The sequence below is a fragment of the Nomascus leucogenys genome, chromosome 2 (assembly GCF_006542625.1).
Source record: "Nomascus leucogenys isolate Asia chromosome 2, Asia_NLE_v1, whole genome shotgun sequence".
NCBI lineage: Eukaryota > Metazoa > Chordata > Mammalia > Primates > Hylobatidae > Nomascus > Nomascus leucogenys.
The window spans coordinates 139,051,876-139,067,624 of record NC_044382.1 but is presented as its reverse complement, the minus strand read 5'-3'; the positions used below and the strand labels follow the sequence as shown (position 1 = coordinate 139,067,624).

At 42.7% G+C, this 15,749-nt stretch overlaps 1 protein-coding gene across 2 annotated transcripts in view; it reads right to left on the bottom strand.

The window, feature by feature from the left end:
- The window catches only part of CDC42SE2 (CDC42 small effector 2), a 124,737-nt gene extending 117,043 nt beyond the window's left edge, over positions 1-7,694 (bottom strand). For both annotated transcript variants that reach the window (XM_003259920.4, XM_004087438.3), the window contains exon 1: positions 7,506-7,694. The gene's annotated coding sequence lies outside the window, so the exon portion shown is untranslated. The remainder of the gene's footprint in view (positions 1-7,505) is intronic.
- Positions 7,695-15,749: the final 8,055 nt, after the last annotated feature.

Here is a 15,749-nt window from a genome sequence, read left to right as displayed (position 1 = left end):
TGAAATCTGATGATTCGGAGGGTCTACTGTATTTTATGGAAGGAGGTGGAAAGACAGGATGCTGAGACCCCAGTGGAATTAATGCAATTGTGCCTATGAAATATCCTCAATAAAGCATGGACAGTTCTGGTTAAAATGTTATAGAACTACCTTAAAGACTAAAGAAAAATCTCAACCTGGGCAAAGTGAACCGTCAAGATAAAGGAAACTGGAAGGCTAAATTGGAGCTGGAGAACTGTACCACAGGAATTATAGCTGGAGCTTCCTAGGCATAGAATCCTCAACCATTTCCAGCACTCCTGAAGAGTCAGCTTTGCAAAACCTGGCCAACTCAGAAGGCAAAAATGCCAGATCACAGTCAGGTGAGCCACAATAAAACTATACCTTCCCCCACGTTCCCCTATCTTCCCCCCTATATCTTTTCTCTGCAATCCTGAGCTGCATCCTGAAGTGGTAGGAATACCATACTGAAGAAGACCTGGCAAAGTAAAAAGAAAAGCCAACTAAGTAGGACTCCTCCTCCGAAACAAGCTTCTAGGTTCAAAGCAGTTTTGAGCCAAAAAAAAAGTTCTGAAATCTACAAGAGTTCGAACAATACTATACTGTACCTTCTCACGACTGAAATAAGACTATTATTGACAAGTGACCAGAAGATTTTTCGTTACCTAAAAGTGACTTAAAAAGCTATCTGATCACGCTAAAAGCTCATCTAGAAGCAGAGAAAGACTTAGTCTACAGGGAGAGTTTTGAAGGCACAGTGAAAGTTGTATTTTGCTTAAACCTTACCAAGTTCCACCCATTAAACCTTTCAGTTCCACAGATACCCATAAATTCCCTCTATATATACGGTGTAAAACATACACAATGTTGAATGTACTCAAAATTCATTTTTGCTTTACTAAACAAAAAGTGAAAGTTTTATTAAGTCAAATGAAACAAAAATAATTTTATGTTGTTGTTTTTATTTTTTTATTTTTATTTTTTTCTTCGAGACGGAGTCTCGCTCTTTTGCCCAAGCTGGAGTGCAATGGCGTGATCTCGGCTCACTGCAAGCTCTGCCTCCCGGGTTCATGCCATTCTCCTGCCTCAGCCTCCCTAGTAGCTGGGACTATAGGCGCCTGCCACCACGCCCGGATGATTTTTTGTATTTTTTAGTAGAGACGGGGTTTCACTCTGTTAGCCAGGATAGTCTCAATCTCCTGACCTCATGATCCGCCCGCCTCAGCCTCCCAAAGTGCTGGGACTACAGGCATGAGCCACTGCGCCCAGCCAGTTTTGTGTTTGTTTGTTTTGTTTTTTTGGGGGGATAGTCTTGCTCCCTCGCCCAGGCCGGAGTGCAGTGGTGCCATCCCAGCTCACTGCAACCTCTGCCTCCTGGGTTCAAGCAATTCTCCTGCCTCAGACTCCCGAGTGGCTGGGATTACAGGCCTGAGCCACCGCGCCCAGCTAACTCTTGTATTTTTAGTAGAGATGGGGTTTCACCACGTTGGCCAGGTTGGTCTCAAATTCCTGAACTCAGATGATCCACCCACTTCGGCCGCCCAAAGTGCTAGGATTACAGGCGTGAGCCACAGCACCTGGCCTGTTTTGTTTTTTTGAGATGGAGTCTGGCTCTGTTGCCCAGGCAGGAGTGCAGTGGCACGATCTCCGCTCACTGCAGACTCTGCCTCCTGGGTTCACATGATTCTCCTGCCTCAGCCTCCCAAGTAGCTGGAATTACAGGCATGTGCTACCATGCTCGGCTAATTTTTGCATTTTTAGTAAAGAGAAGGTTTCATAGGCCAGGCTGGTCTCGAACTCCTGACCTTAGGTGATCCGCCCACCTCAGCCTCCCAAAGTGCTGGGATTACAGGCGTGAGCCACCACGCCCGGCCAATAATTTTATGTTTTAGTACAAGATACAAAAATTCGATCATACAGATTTCACATGAAATCATAGCATGAGTTTCTAAGTGGGTAAGCAAGAAGACAGATATATCAGGGCTCATCATTTAGTTACTTTCAAAGGTACCTAGATTTAATATGAACTTAACCTAATACTTTCTAGGAAAAAGAGGGAGTATATTTTATCATAATCTATTTGACTAAAATACATTAACAGGTATTTTACAGTGTCAGGATTAAGACAACTTATTACCAAGTCTTTTTGGCATTTCAATTCAGGAACTCCCTTTGGATGAGGGCCCAAAGCAGTCTCAGCTAAATCCTGCACTATTCATTATTTGTTAGTATCAAGTATACTTAAGCTTTGAACCAAGGTAGCAGGATGCATAAAACTAATAATTTAAAAGCTAAATTCCTGGCCTGGCACAGTGGCTCACGCCTGTAATCCCAGCACTTTGGAAGGCCAAGGTGGGCGGATCACGAGGTCAAGAGATCGAGACCATCCTGGCCAACATGGTGAAACCCCGGCTCTACTAAAAATACAAAAATTAGCCAGGCATGGTGGCACATGCCTGTAGTCCCTGCTACTCGAGAGGCTGAGGGAGGATAGTTGCTTGAACCCAGGAGGCAGAGGTTGCAGTAAGCCGAGATGGCACCACTGCACTCCAGCCTGGTGACAGATTCTGTCTCAAAAAAAAAAAAAAAAAAAACCCCTGGGTGTGGTGGCTCATGCCTCTAATCTCAGCACTTTGGGAGGCTAAGGCAGGCAGATCACCTGAAGTCGGGAGTTCGAGACCAGCCTCATCAACATGGAGAAACCCCGTCTCTACTAAAAATACAAAATTAGCCGAGCATGGTGGCGCATGGCTGTAATCTCAGCTACTCGGGAGGCTGAGGCAGGAGAATCATTTGGTTTTTTTTTTTGTTTTTTTTGAGACGGAGTCTCGCTGTCACCCAAGCTGGAGTGCAGTGGCGCGATCTCGGCTCACTGCAGGCTCCGCCCCCCGGGGTTCACGCCATTCTCCTGCCTCAGCCTCCTGAGTAGCTGGGATTACAGGCGCCCACCACCTCGCCCGGCTAATTTTTTGTATTTTTAGTAGAGATGGGGTTTCACTGTGTTAGCCAGGATGGTCTCGATCTCCTGACCTCGTGATCCGCCCACCTTGGCCTCTCAAAGTGCTGGGATTACAGGCGTGAGCCACCGTGCCCGGCCAGGAGAATCATTTGAACCAGGGACGCGGAGGTTGCAGTGAGCCGAGATTGTGCCATTGCACTCTACCCTGGGCAACAAGAGTGAAACTCTGTCTCAGAAAAAAAAAAAAAAAAGAAAAGTTAAATTCCAAGTTTTTCCAGGTAGTATGAAAAAAATCTGAAAAAAATGCCCTCACCTAACTAGCAAGTAAGTATTAAGAATAAGCTTGACCGGGTGCAGTGGCTCACGCCTGTAATCCTAGCACTTTGGGAGGCCGAGGTGGATGGATCACCTGAGGTCAAGAGTTTGAAATCAGCCTGATGACCATGGAGAAAGCCCGTCTTTACTAAAAATATGAAAATTAGTCAGGCGTGGTGGCAGACACCTGTAATCCCAGCTACTCCGGAGGCTGAGGCAGGAGAATCACTTGAACCCAGGAGACAGAGGTTGCGGCGACCCGAGATTGTGCCATTGCACTCCAGCCTGGGGGACAGAGCAAGACTCCGTCTCAAAAAAAAAAAAAAAAAAAAAAAAGAATAAGCACGTGCATGTGCTTCTCTCAAGTTCCTCTCAAGTAGACACAGGAAAACTATAATGTCCCCCTCTGAGACTAAAACATTACTAACATTAAATATTCAATAAAATGTTAAAATATTTCTTTCATGAAAATCGAGAATAAGAAAAATACAGCAAATCAAAACCAATACGCATTTTTAATTTTGACAAAAATCTTATAAAACCTTAACAAAATATCCCAGACTCATCTTAAAGCAGATGAGGAACCTAAATAAACCCTTTCACAATTTTAAAAAAGACAACTGGGACTTTAAAACATAACAGCAACCTATCCCAGAAAGTAATGTGAGAAATTAGTTATGAAGTATTTAAATAAACTTTTTTTAATTAAAACTCTCACGATCTACACAGGCAAATATGAGCACAGCTGCAATATGCCATGTTAGTATCATTATTAATCACTTTATTAATCATATCTGAGGAAAAAGAAATGCTTTCTAAATCATTCTAAAAAATCTTACAGAAAAATGAACCACCCTCTCCCCAACAGACACACATACCCTGATGAAGAAAACACCAACATTTAAAATATTCCAGCAATTACAACACAAGATCATCCTGAAATTTATTTAGCCTCAAAACATTATTAACTACTCCAAGGAAGGAACAATACTTTGAAAACACTAGTATTTCAAAGGTACAAAAAAAAAAATTATGGCCGGGCACGGTGGCTCACACCTGTAATCCCAGCACTTTGAGAGGCCGAGGGCAGATCACGAGGTCAAGAGATCGAGACCATCATGGATGGCCAACATGGTGAAACCCTGTCTCTACTAAAAATATAAAAATTAGCCGGGCGTGGTGGCACACACCTGTAGTCCCAGCTACTTGGGAGGCTGAGGCAGGAGAACTGCTTGAACCAGGGAGGGGGTGGTTGCAGTGAGCCGAGGTCGTGCCACTGCACTCCAGCCTGGGGCAACACAGCGAGACTCCGTTTCAAAAAAAAAAAAAAAAAAAAATTATGAGTTCTGATTTCTTGGAAAAATATATTTTAACGCAGCTGCTGATTGTCAAGAATTCTGATGATGTGCTTATTCAAAAAAAAAAAAAAGCCACTTTTACTTAACACATCACACCTTATTTACTTGTTCTTTATCATCACTATTACCATTTACAAGTACATTTGTCATCAACACCAGACTATCAGTGGTACACTGTCAGGTAACTCTTCTTCTGAGAAATATACATTTAAAGAAAAAGTATCACAATTCTCTATCACTAAAATTTGAAGAATTACTTTCCTTATTTTTTCTAGAAACAACAATAAAAAGCTAACAGCACACTTTGGCAGGCCGAGGTGGGCAGATCACTTCAGACCAGGAGTTTGAGACCAGCCTGGCCAACACAGAGAAACCCCGTCTCTTTTTGAAAATACAAAAAATAGGGCGTAGTGGCGTATGTCTGTAATCCCAGCTACATGGGAGGCTGAGGAACGAGAATAGCTCGAGCCTCGGGGCGGAGGTTGGAGTAAGCCGAGATCGCACCGCTGCACTCTAGCCTGGGTGACGGAGCGAGACTTCATCTCAAAAAGAAAAAAAAAAGCTAATAGCCGGTAAGTCCAAAATCTGAAAGTTCTATTTGAATGTAAACATTATCTTTAACAATGTATTAAGTATTATAAGCAATAACAGTCAAAAGAGCCCCCTTAAATACAAAAGCTAACTATAAAAAAATTAATATCTACATTATTTCATAATGATCAAGACTGACTTTGAATCACATTAGTCTGGATTCCTGAAATAAATAAAATATTACTGCTTTTTAAACATATATAGATTAAAATAGGCAATGCAACCTTATGTTCAGAATAAATGCAAAACTACAAATCTCATCCTTTTAAATTAGTAGTTTTATCACAGTTGCAATACTAAAAGATAAGTCCACATATGGAACCACAAATTATTACTAATAATCCTTCCCTTTTCAGCACTATCAAGTGTATATGCATTTATTTGTAAATGGTGAACACAAGGACAAAATAAAATTCCTGAAATGAAGCTTTATTTTAAAACATTTCTTATAGAAAAGGAATCCACCGTTTATCTTTGGGGATTTTTAAAAATAGAAAATGTTATTACAAAGATTATTTACAGAAAACAGGACCAGAAGTACATTACCCTTCAATAAATACACTGTACCAAAGTCTCCTAATAGGGACCAGGGAGAGGATAAAAACACTAGCTTATTAAATGTCTTCCTCCCTTCATTTTAAAATGTAAACAGATTCTATTAAACTGACAATATAAAAGCTTAACCCAATAATTTTAGCTGTACAAAGTTACTTATTAACCTTTAAAGGCTGTTATGAATTTACACTTCCTGCAGTTCACCTGCCATCTTTCTCAACTGAAATAGCCACTAGGGGTTTAAGACAGTCACCACTTGCGACATCAATAATAAGGAAATAACTTTACATTCAAGTTTAAGAAAAGGATAATTGTGGATCTTGCTTGTGCCCAGAAACAGTATGCAACACAGGTCTCAGCCCATAAACAGGTGCTTAATGAATATCTGTTGAGTAAATGGTGACATTTTATTATATTAGTGCAACATTAGTTTTTCTCCCCTAAATTTAGAGTTCTCCCTTGCTCAAAAAGCAGCAAGACCATACCACAGTCCCTTCTCAAAAACACATGAACTCCTTTATTAATAATGAAATAAAGCTGGGTTTCAAAACACAATCCCACTCCCTCTTTACCTTCTCCATTATTTTTAAAGATTAGAAACAAGGCCTGTTTTTAAGAAACAGAAAATGTATACCAACTTCTCTCAAACCAAAAGAGAAAATCCACATTTGATATGTATTTTCTATGTTCATAATACTGAGAGTAAGAACTGACTGTTCATCAACAGTATGTTATGTGGGATAAAAACTAAAAAATGTATATCAAAAATACATATTGTTTGCCGACATTCTTTCCTTAATCATAATCAAGAGAGTATGTGCCTAAATTTTACTAGATGTGAGATAAGCTTTGTCTGGTATTTCAAGATTAATTCATTCAACAAACACTTTACTGAGCACGTACTATAAGCCAGGCCCTTCAATGAAACATTTAAATTTTGTAAACTGCACATCACCCCCCAAAATTCCCCTAAAAAAGCTTATCATTTAAAATAATTGCAAGCTAAAGAGGAATCCCCAATGTTGTTTCTTACACATAGTGAAGTCAGCGGATCGGGGCGCTTTTTCAGCTGTTAACGCGGAATCAAGGAGCCGCTACCTACCACACCCGTTGCCTAAAATCGCAACTTAAAGCTGCAAGCACTGGGTAAAACAACCTGTAAGAGTAGCTCAGCTGCCGCGACGAGGTAACCAAGGGCTTTCACGCCCGGGGCCCGGGGCCCGGGGCGAACCGCGGCAGTACCCGCGGACTGAACCCGTCGGGCACCTCAGGCGAAGAGTTGGGGCTCAGGAGCCAGGTGTCTTTGCTCCCTGAAACCCTCACCTAGAGACCCCGGGCCCTCCCCGCCCGCCCCTCGCACCACCCTCCCGACTTTCAGACCCGAAAAGTTGGGGGGAGGGGGGTCTGCCTTTCCATTTTACATCAAGCGGTCAGTTGGCTGCCTCAGCCGTCCGCCTGCCGTGAATTCTGAACTGAGCGTGTAACCATTCCTCAGAGGCAATAGAAGAAAAGCCAAAGGCAGGGTCCTAGGGCATGAGGACCTCGCCCAAACCTGAAATGGAGACGCAGGCTCAGCCCACAAACCGCAGCGCGCGGCTGGCAGGGCCGGGCCGCGCTAACCCCAGAGCCCTCAGGGACGAGGGTTCGGGGCTTCGGGACCCCGCCCAAGGGACCGAGAGGGCGAAGCGTGGGGGCCGACGCGCGACTGGGGCTGGCACTGCACTCACCGTCGCCTTTGTCTCGGCCGCCCTCTCCGGCCGCAGCCCCTCTCAGCGCCGGCTCCGCCGCTCCTGCCGCCCCAACGCCTGCAGCTGCGCTCCCCGCGCTCGCAGCTTCCTGGCTACCCCTCCCCGCCCAGGGTCGCGTGCGGGTTGGGCGGAGCAAAAGGCGGCGGAGCGAGAGGCGGCGCGCGCCCCTAGAGCGGCTGGAGGGGCGGGCGCCGTTGCGCAGCTGCAGCGGCCGCAGTGCTGGCCCCGCCCCCGGCCAGGCCCCGCCCCCGCCGTGCCTCCGGCAAGGGCAGGTCGGCCGGCAGGCGGTGGGACTCCCGGGATTCGAGCCGCGCGGGTTAGGAATTGGCCTCTGTAGCTAACGGACGCCTGAGATCCGGGGCTGCAGCAGTCGCGGGAAAGGACGCTCCGAAAGATGGCGACCAAACCTGGGCGGGAGCGTCGGGGAGTCCCTTCCCACCCCGGCCGGGGCCGCGGACATCCGTGCGGAGGAGCGACGTCTGCGCACATTGTGGGGCGGTGGACGCGCCCAGGCGAGGGTGGGTGGGTGCTGAGCGGTTGTGGGATGAGGGGTCTCTCAGTAGCAGTTGAGAGCCCATCCTCTGACCACTGCTTTTTCATGTAAAAGTCAGAATCGTTCAATCAGTCATTAACTGGTTTAAGGCCAAGAACATTCACATGGCATTTGAAATGCGTGAAAATTACACATGTACTAGACTTCTGTGATTCCTTTGGGTGTGTATTTTACATATCTCAAATCAGAAACATGAGTGCCGTATTTAGCAGCCAGCAGTCCACCAAAATGCCTACAAAACTTTATCGTAAGTTCAAAAGGATAGAGAGCGTAATGCCACTGAAGTAAGCTCTTAAACCTGTGCTACTTTGAATATAATAGGTAACGTATGGTCTTCCCCATTCTAGGTTGATGGCGAGAATTTCTAGTTACTCAGGCCAAAAACTTTATATCATCCATAACTCCTCTCATACTCTGATTTTCACTTTCAATCTGTCAAGAAAGCTTGTTGGTTGCACCTTCAAAATAGAACAGACTGGGCAACATAGTGAGACCCTGTCTCTACAAAAAAAAAAAAAAAATTAGCCTGGTGTGGTGGCGTGTACCTATAGTTCCAGGTACTCTGGAGGCTGAGGCCAGGAATTAGGTTACAGTGAGCCATCATCAGGCCACTGCACTCCAGCTTGGGCTGGACAGAGTGACGTGTTCCAAAAAAAAAAGTTCTCAAACTTTCCTACCTTGCTATTTTTCCTTTCTTCCCATGACACTTCCCACCTTGTAACAATCTTTATAATTCACAGTCAGCCCTCCGCAACCATGGGTTCTGCGTTTCTGGATTCAACCAACCACAGATGGAAAATATTTGGGAAAAAAAGACAACAATTTAAAAATACAAATAAAAACCAATACGATCTAACAGCTATTTACATAGCACTTACGTTGTATTATAAGTAATCTAGAGATAATTTACAGTATGACAGATTAGTATACAGAAGGATATATGTGGGTTATGTGCAAATACTATATCTTTTTATATTAGAGACCTGAGAGGATTTTGGTACTGGTCGGGGTCCTAGAACCAATCCCCCTCGGATACTGAGGTATGCCTGTATTTATCTGGTATGTTTAGCTTTTAGTGTCTGCCTTCCTTAGTAGAAGCTGGGATTTTTGTCTGTTTTGTTCAACTCATGTATCCCAAGTGCCTAGAATAAATGAAAAATTTAAAAATTCCCTGAGATTAAAAAAAACTAAAGCAACAAAAAATGACCAATTTTTTTATTTTAAATTTTCTCTTGGTTTCTGTTTCAGTTAACCATAAGATCTTTATCTACATCATACCATAAGCATTTTGATTTTCCGGTTACTCTGAGTACAGTGATGACCGTTTACTTGACATTTAATGCAGTTTTTTGACCAATGATACGCTGCAATCCTATTTCACTGAATGAGAATAACATGATAGAGTAGAGGAAGGTTACATAAAGACTATTAATTCTAAAAATTTCCTAGAACAACAACAACAAAAAAAACCCAGAAAATTCCCGAACTTGATATATGTGCTTGCTTGTAAGCCTCCCTTTGAATTACAAATGTGGTAACCTTGTGTGAATGCCTTAAGTAGTAAATTTTCTATCATTTACCTATAAAGGGTAGTATTCATTATGTAAACACTTATTTTCAGGTTTTTCATATTTTGTAACAAAACATTAGGTGATTGAATACCATGATCTAATTTCAGTTGCTATAGCTATTCATATACCTTTCTCATCAGTTAAAAAAAAAAAACACCTCAATTAAGGACACTATGCCATTCAATTGAATGACACTTTTTTTTTTGTGACAGGGTCTCACTCTGTCACCCAGGCTGGAGTACAGTGGCCTAATCTGTGCGATCTCGGCTCTTTGCAACCTCCGTCTTCTGGGCTCAAGTGATCCTCCCACCTCAGCCTCCCAAGGAGCTAGGACTACAAACGCACACTACTACACCTGGCTAATTTTTGTATTTTTGGTAGACAGGGTCTCACTATGTTGCCCAGGCTGGTCTGAAACTCCCAGGCTCACACAATCCACCCTCCTCGCCTCACGAAGTGCTGGGATTACAGGTGTGTGCCACGGCGTCTGGTCTGGATGATACTTTTTGTAGAGTATGTGTGCATAATTATTTGCTCAATGTTATATTCATAGCAGTCTCTTTACACATTTAATTTATCCTTTATGATTTAAAACAATTTAAAGCTACAGATTACATGTTACAATTTGTTTTATAAAATTAAATAGACTTGTTTATAAAAAAATTGGCAATGTGTTTCATCAATGTTAATCTGTAGTTTGTAATTACAATAATACCAAATAAAATTTTTCTAGAGTCATTATGATGTATCTGTGCACTGTCCTTAAAATTGTTACCAAGTAAAATCGTATTCCAAAAGAAGGACAAGGGTAAAAAATAGAAACTGTTCATAATTTATTCACATAATATACAGTGAAAATACTGATAAAAGTAAATGCAACTATTATAGTCCAGAAGAAACTGTTTTGCATTCCTATTAGTCCATAACAAGTGGAAACATTACACCAAAGACAACAGGAAGGAACACGTTGTTCTAACCAACTGTTAAATAGCCTTGAGCTCATGTAACAGCCACATTTGCCTGATTCTGCAATCTTTTACTTAAATAAATTTTCCTTAAAATTTTTAAAGCAAATGGATTTTCCCTAAAAGTATACTATTAATTTTTGTTTTTGTTTTTGTTTTCGAGATGGAGTCTTACTCTTGTTTTCCAGGCTGGAGTGCAACAGCACGATCTTGGCTCACTGCAACCTCCGCCTCCCGGGTTCAAATGATTCTCCTGCCTCAGCTTCCTGAGTAACTGGGATTACAGGCGCCTGCTACCACGCCCGGCTAATTTCTCTATTTTTAGTTGACACAGGGTTTCGCCACGTTGGCCAGGCTGGTCTCGAACTCCTGACCTCAGGGGATCTGCTTGCCTCGGCCTCCCAAAGTACTGAGATTACAGGCGTGAGCCACTGCACTCAGCCTATTAATTTTTTTTCTTCTTTTTTTGAGAGAGAGTCTTGCCCTGTCACACAGGCTGGAGTGCAGTGGTGCAATATTGGCTCACTACAACCTTCCTCTCCTGAGTTCAAGTGATTCTCCTGCTTCAGCCTCCTGAGTAGCTGGGATTACAGGCGCCTACCACCACGCCTGGCTAATTTTTGTATTTTTAGTACAGACAGGGTTTCACCATGTCGGCCAGACTGCTCTTGAACTCCTGACCTCAAGTGATCTGCCCACCCCAGCCTCCCAAAGTGCTGGGATTACAGGCGTGAGCCACCGTGCCCGGCCACTATTAATGTTTTTTAAATCTGCTTTCCAAAATTTGATAGCAGTTCTTTCTAACATTTAGGAGACATGTTGTACGGAGTCAGAGTCTGGAGTTCAAATCCAAATTCTGCTGCATGATTTTAGTTAGGTCACTCTAAACAAAGTTCTTTCCAAACCTATCTTTTCTTCTAGTTTAATGAGACCAATAATATTACCTACCTGTGAGGTCTGTTGTGAGAAATATATAAGAGAACTCAAGTAAAATTGTTAGCCCTAGGCCTGGCACAGGCTGTGCTGGTAAAGGCTAGCTATTATCATTACACAAGCATATAATTAAGCTCATTGTTCTACATTTGTAATACTGAGAAAATGGCTCATAAAAGGCCCCAAGTGGGATGGTAGGAGTTCTACATCAATATAGTATAATGTTTAAATAAATGAACATTTTTAAAGGGGAACTAACATTTCTTCTACCACCACAACGTGCCAGACACAATTCCAGGCAACAAAGGAAGCTAAGAGAAATAAGGCTCAAACTTAACGCACCGTTACAGTTGAATGACAAGAGGCATACATTTAATAGATAACTACATTCAAAGTAGTATGACCATATTTCCTGATTTATCAGGAATCTCTTGTCCTGGCTTAATAGTTATTTGTGTCTTCTTTCATTCTCAGTTGTGTCTAGGTCTGCTGGTAAGTTAGATGATCATTCCTAACTAGACGTATGTACTAACTGCTTGGGATACAAGAGAAGAAACCACCAGTTCTGTGTAAAGTTATAGAGACTTAAATTGCTCCTTTATAGGAACATCTGAATGAGTCAAGTGAATCAAAAGAAAGAGGAAAGGCAGAGGGAAGATTTAATTGTTATTATTCTGAGTCAGAACTACAAAGCTTTCTATACTTGTGCTGTGAACATTAACTAATAGCAAACTTAGTAAATCCACTTGACCAATGTTATATAAATTACTTTTGGAATTTAGTATTTTTTTCCTAAAGATATAACAGGCATACTCCAAGAAACAAATTATTCAACATGTATTTGTTTATGTATACAACATACAGTGTATCTATTGAGTGTATATTATGTATACATGGTCTGTTTTTAGTGTGATACAAGATACCAAAAAAATTATAAGGCACAAGCAAGCATCATAAAATCTAACGGCAAACCCCAGATATCTTAGCTAATTAGTCAATAAGGTAATGAGACATATGGCACATGGATTGTGATTTGGGAAGATTGAGAAAAATCAGGAATCGTGGAATTTATTGAGAAAGGAGAAAATAACCAAATGTCAGAATAACAATAGACAGTGGCCCTTTCTGTGATGGAAGCAGCCAAAGACAGGAAGGAAAGCTAAGTCAAACTTTGCTTTACACTCTTACCTGTGGCTGACACTTGCTGCTCATCAAACCACAAATATTCATTGAATGCCTGCTGTTTGCCAGGTAGCATACCGAGTGCTGTGGGAAAATTCAGTATAAAGCATGGTCTTTGTCTTTAATGAAATGTCACACATCAACATTTGAATAAATAGACACAGTAGCTTTATGAATGTCGTTGAGGGGATCACTGAGGTCTGAATTAGTTAGAAAAGTTTTTTCAAAGGGAAAGGAATTCGAGGTGGGTCTCTGTGAAGAAGGTAGTCAGATCAGTGTTTCCCAAACTATGTATTGCACACCTCTGGTGGTGTAGGAGATGATTTTAGGTGATATACTTCACTGGGGTTGGGGAGTGGAAGGATGGAGAGAGGTAAATTAGGGTCCATGCGGCTTGTCTGGCTTCAACACGTAGCCTGTGATCCAATTGCTTTGCAGCCCCTCACCTCAAAAAAAAAGTTAGGAATTGTAATAAAATGCCTCTGGGGACAGCCAGAGAAGAGGAAGGGAGCCTTTTGAGGTCACTCTGCTATGTCAAGTTACAGATTAAGTAACTAAGAACTCCTTTTTCTTTTTTTAAAACAGCTAACATCTATATATGGCAAGTAATGCCAATTTTACATATATGGTAGCAATACAAGTTTCCTTTATATGTTAAAGTTGAAAATATGAGTCAGCTAAAAGAGACTTAACAAGTAAACAATAATGGTGATAAAGCTTGTGGTAGATTTCACACAGAAAAAAAAAAAAACAAAAGAAAGGGGATGTGGCACTAATTTAGGAAGCACAAAGCTTAGTGAGCAAAAGTTCAGAAACTGGCATTTTAAAGCTGTGTTCCCAGGGAGAGCAAGAACCACAGTGGATCTTGAGTTGAATATTAGCAGGCTGGCATACAAGAGTGGGGAAAGATGAAGTCCAAAAGGCAGATAACAAGAGGGACTGGAGTCTGCTGGCGATTAAGGCTCAGCACCAGGGCTGCAGAGGAAAGGATACTTCTCCCTGTATCTTGAGGAAGCCCCTTAGCCCAGAAGAACCAGCAGAACTAGCACCAGCGTGTGTTAGGAAGCCATTCAGCAAGCACCAGGGGGTCTCCCATCTCTGTGTTTCACCAGGAATCCAGGAAGAGGAGAAACGGAGTATCTTGTTAGATGGTCTCAAAGCACCAGGATATTTGGTGCCCTTAAATTTAACAGGTGGGGCCGGGCGCGGTGGCTCACCCCTGTAATCCTAGAACGCTGGGAGACCAAGACAGGTGGATTGCCTGAGCTCAGGACTTTGAGACAAGCCTGGGCAACATGGTGAAACCTCATCTCTACTAAAATACAAAAAATTAGCCAGGCATGGTGGCGCGCACCTGTAGTCCCGGCTACTTGGGAAGCTGAGGCAGGAGAATCGCTTGAACCTGGGAGGCAGAGGTTGCAGTGAACCAAGATCGTGCCACTGCACTCCAGCCTGGGTGACAGAGCGAGACTCTGTCTCAAAAAAAAAAAAAAAAAAATTAGCAAGTGGAACAGAAATCTTGCCACTTCCTCCTAGCACAGAGATATACATGTTGCTTTCATAAAGAAAGTTCATGATGAGGCCGGGCACGGTGGCTCATACCTCTAATCCCAGCGCTCTGGGAGGCCGAGGCAGGAGGATCATTTGAGGTCAGGAGTTTGAGACCAGCCTGGCCAACATGGTGAAAACCTGTCTCTACTAAAATAATAATAATTTTTTTAAAAAAGAAAGTTCATGGTGAGTAAAAACTGGAAGTAAAGTTGGACGATGGCAAACCAGGATTCTTCACACCCATCTACACTCCTCCCCCAGCAAGTGTTACTGCCTCATAGTGATTCAGTTCTTGCTTTTGACCCCACCTCTAGCTGGGCTGGGTAACTGGCAGTGTTCTGATGCTTTGTTCCCTGCCACTGTCACTGTGGTGGTGTACATGCCCTACATAATCCCCAGGACTGTGATGGGCAGATTGCTAAAAATGCACCACCCCTTTCCCCCAGTACTCTGGGTCCTAATCTCCAGAACCTATGAATAGGATGAGATAGCATTCCTGTGATTATGTTAGGTTGTGTGTCATAGTTGACCTTAACATAAGGAGATTATCTGAGTGGGCCTGGTCTAATTACATGAGCCTTTGAAAGTGAAGAGTTTTCTCTGGCTGATGGCAGAAAGACAAGTCAGAAAGATTCAAAGAATGAAAAGAACGTGATGCTTGTTGCCGACTTGAAGATGGGGGTGGGGCCACAGGGCAAAGAATGCAAGTAGGCTCTAGGAGCAGAAAGTGGCCCTTGGCTGACAGCTAGTAAGGAAACAGAACCTCAGTCCTATACCCTCAAGGAACTGAATTCTACCAACAAGAGAAAGAGCTTGGGAGCAGATTTTCCCCCAGGCCCCCAGATGAGAACTCAGACTTGCAAACACCTTGATTTCAGCCTGATACTGTGAGCAGAGAACCTGGCCATGCTGTGCTGAACTTCTGACCTACAGAGAGTATGAACTAATAAACGGATGTTATTTCAGCCCACTAAGTTTATATTAATTTGTCACACAGCAATAGAAAACACAGCCACTGTCACAGACCCAACTCTTCTCTAGACTAGCTTTGAGGTGACCCTCCAGCCTCAAGAGTGTATCTGAGTTTCCACTTCATTGTCAAGCCATAAAGACAAAGGCATCAATTCTCAGGCATTTGCAAACGAACCTGGGATTTTTGTTTATGATTATACAGGGGAGGGAAACCATGGGAAAAGACTGGAATTCCTGATAATTTGGCAAATGGGGACTTACTGTGTCATTTCCACTTGGGCAAAAAAGCAAATGTGACGTTATTTTGAAGTAACAAGCTGGTAGTCCTCTAATTTGTGGGTGGTAATAGAATTTCTGGTAGCATATGGTGCCAGTCTCTGAAGACGAAAGACAGTGGAAAGACAAAGTCCCTTAGTAAAAAGAGAATTGTCTCTAGTGTCAGGCGGATATGGGTTTGTTTTGCAGATTATCTGATCTTGGGCTTTTGGGCAATTTT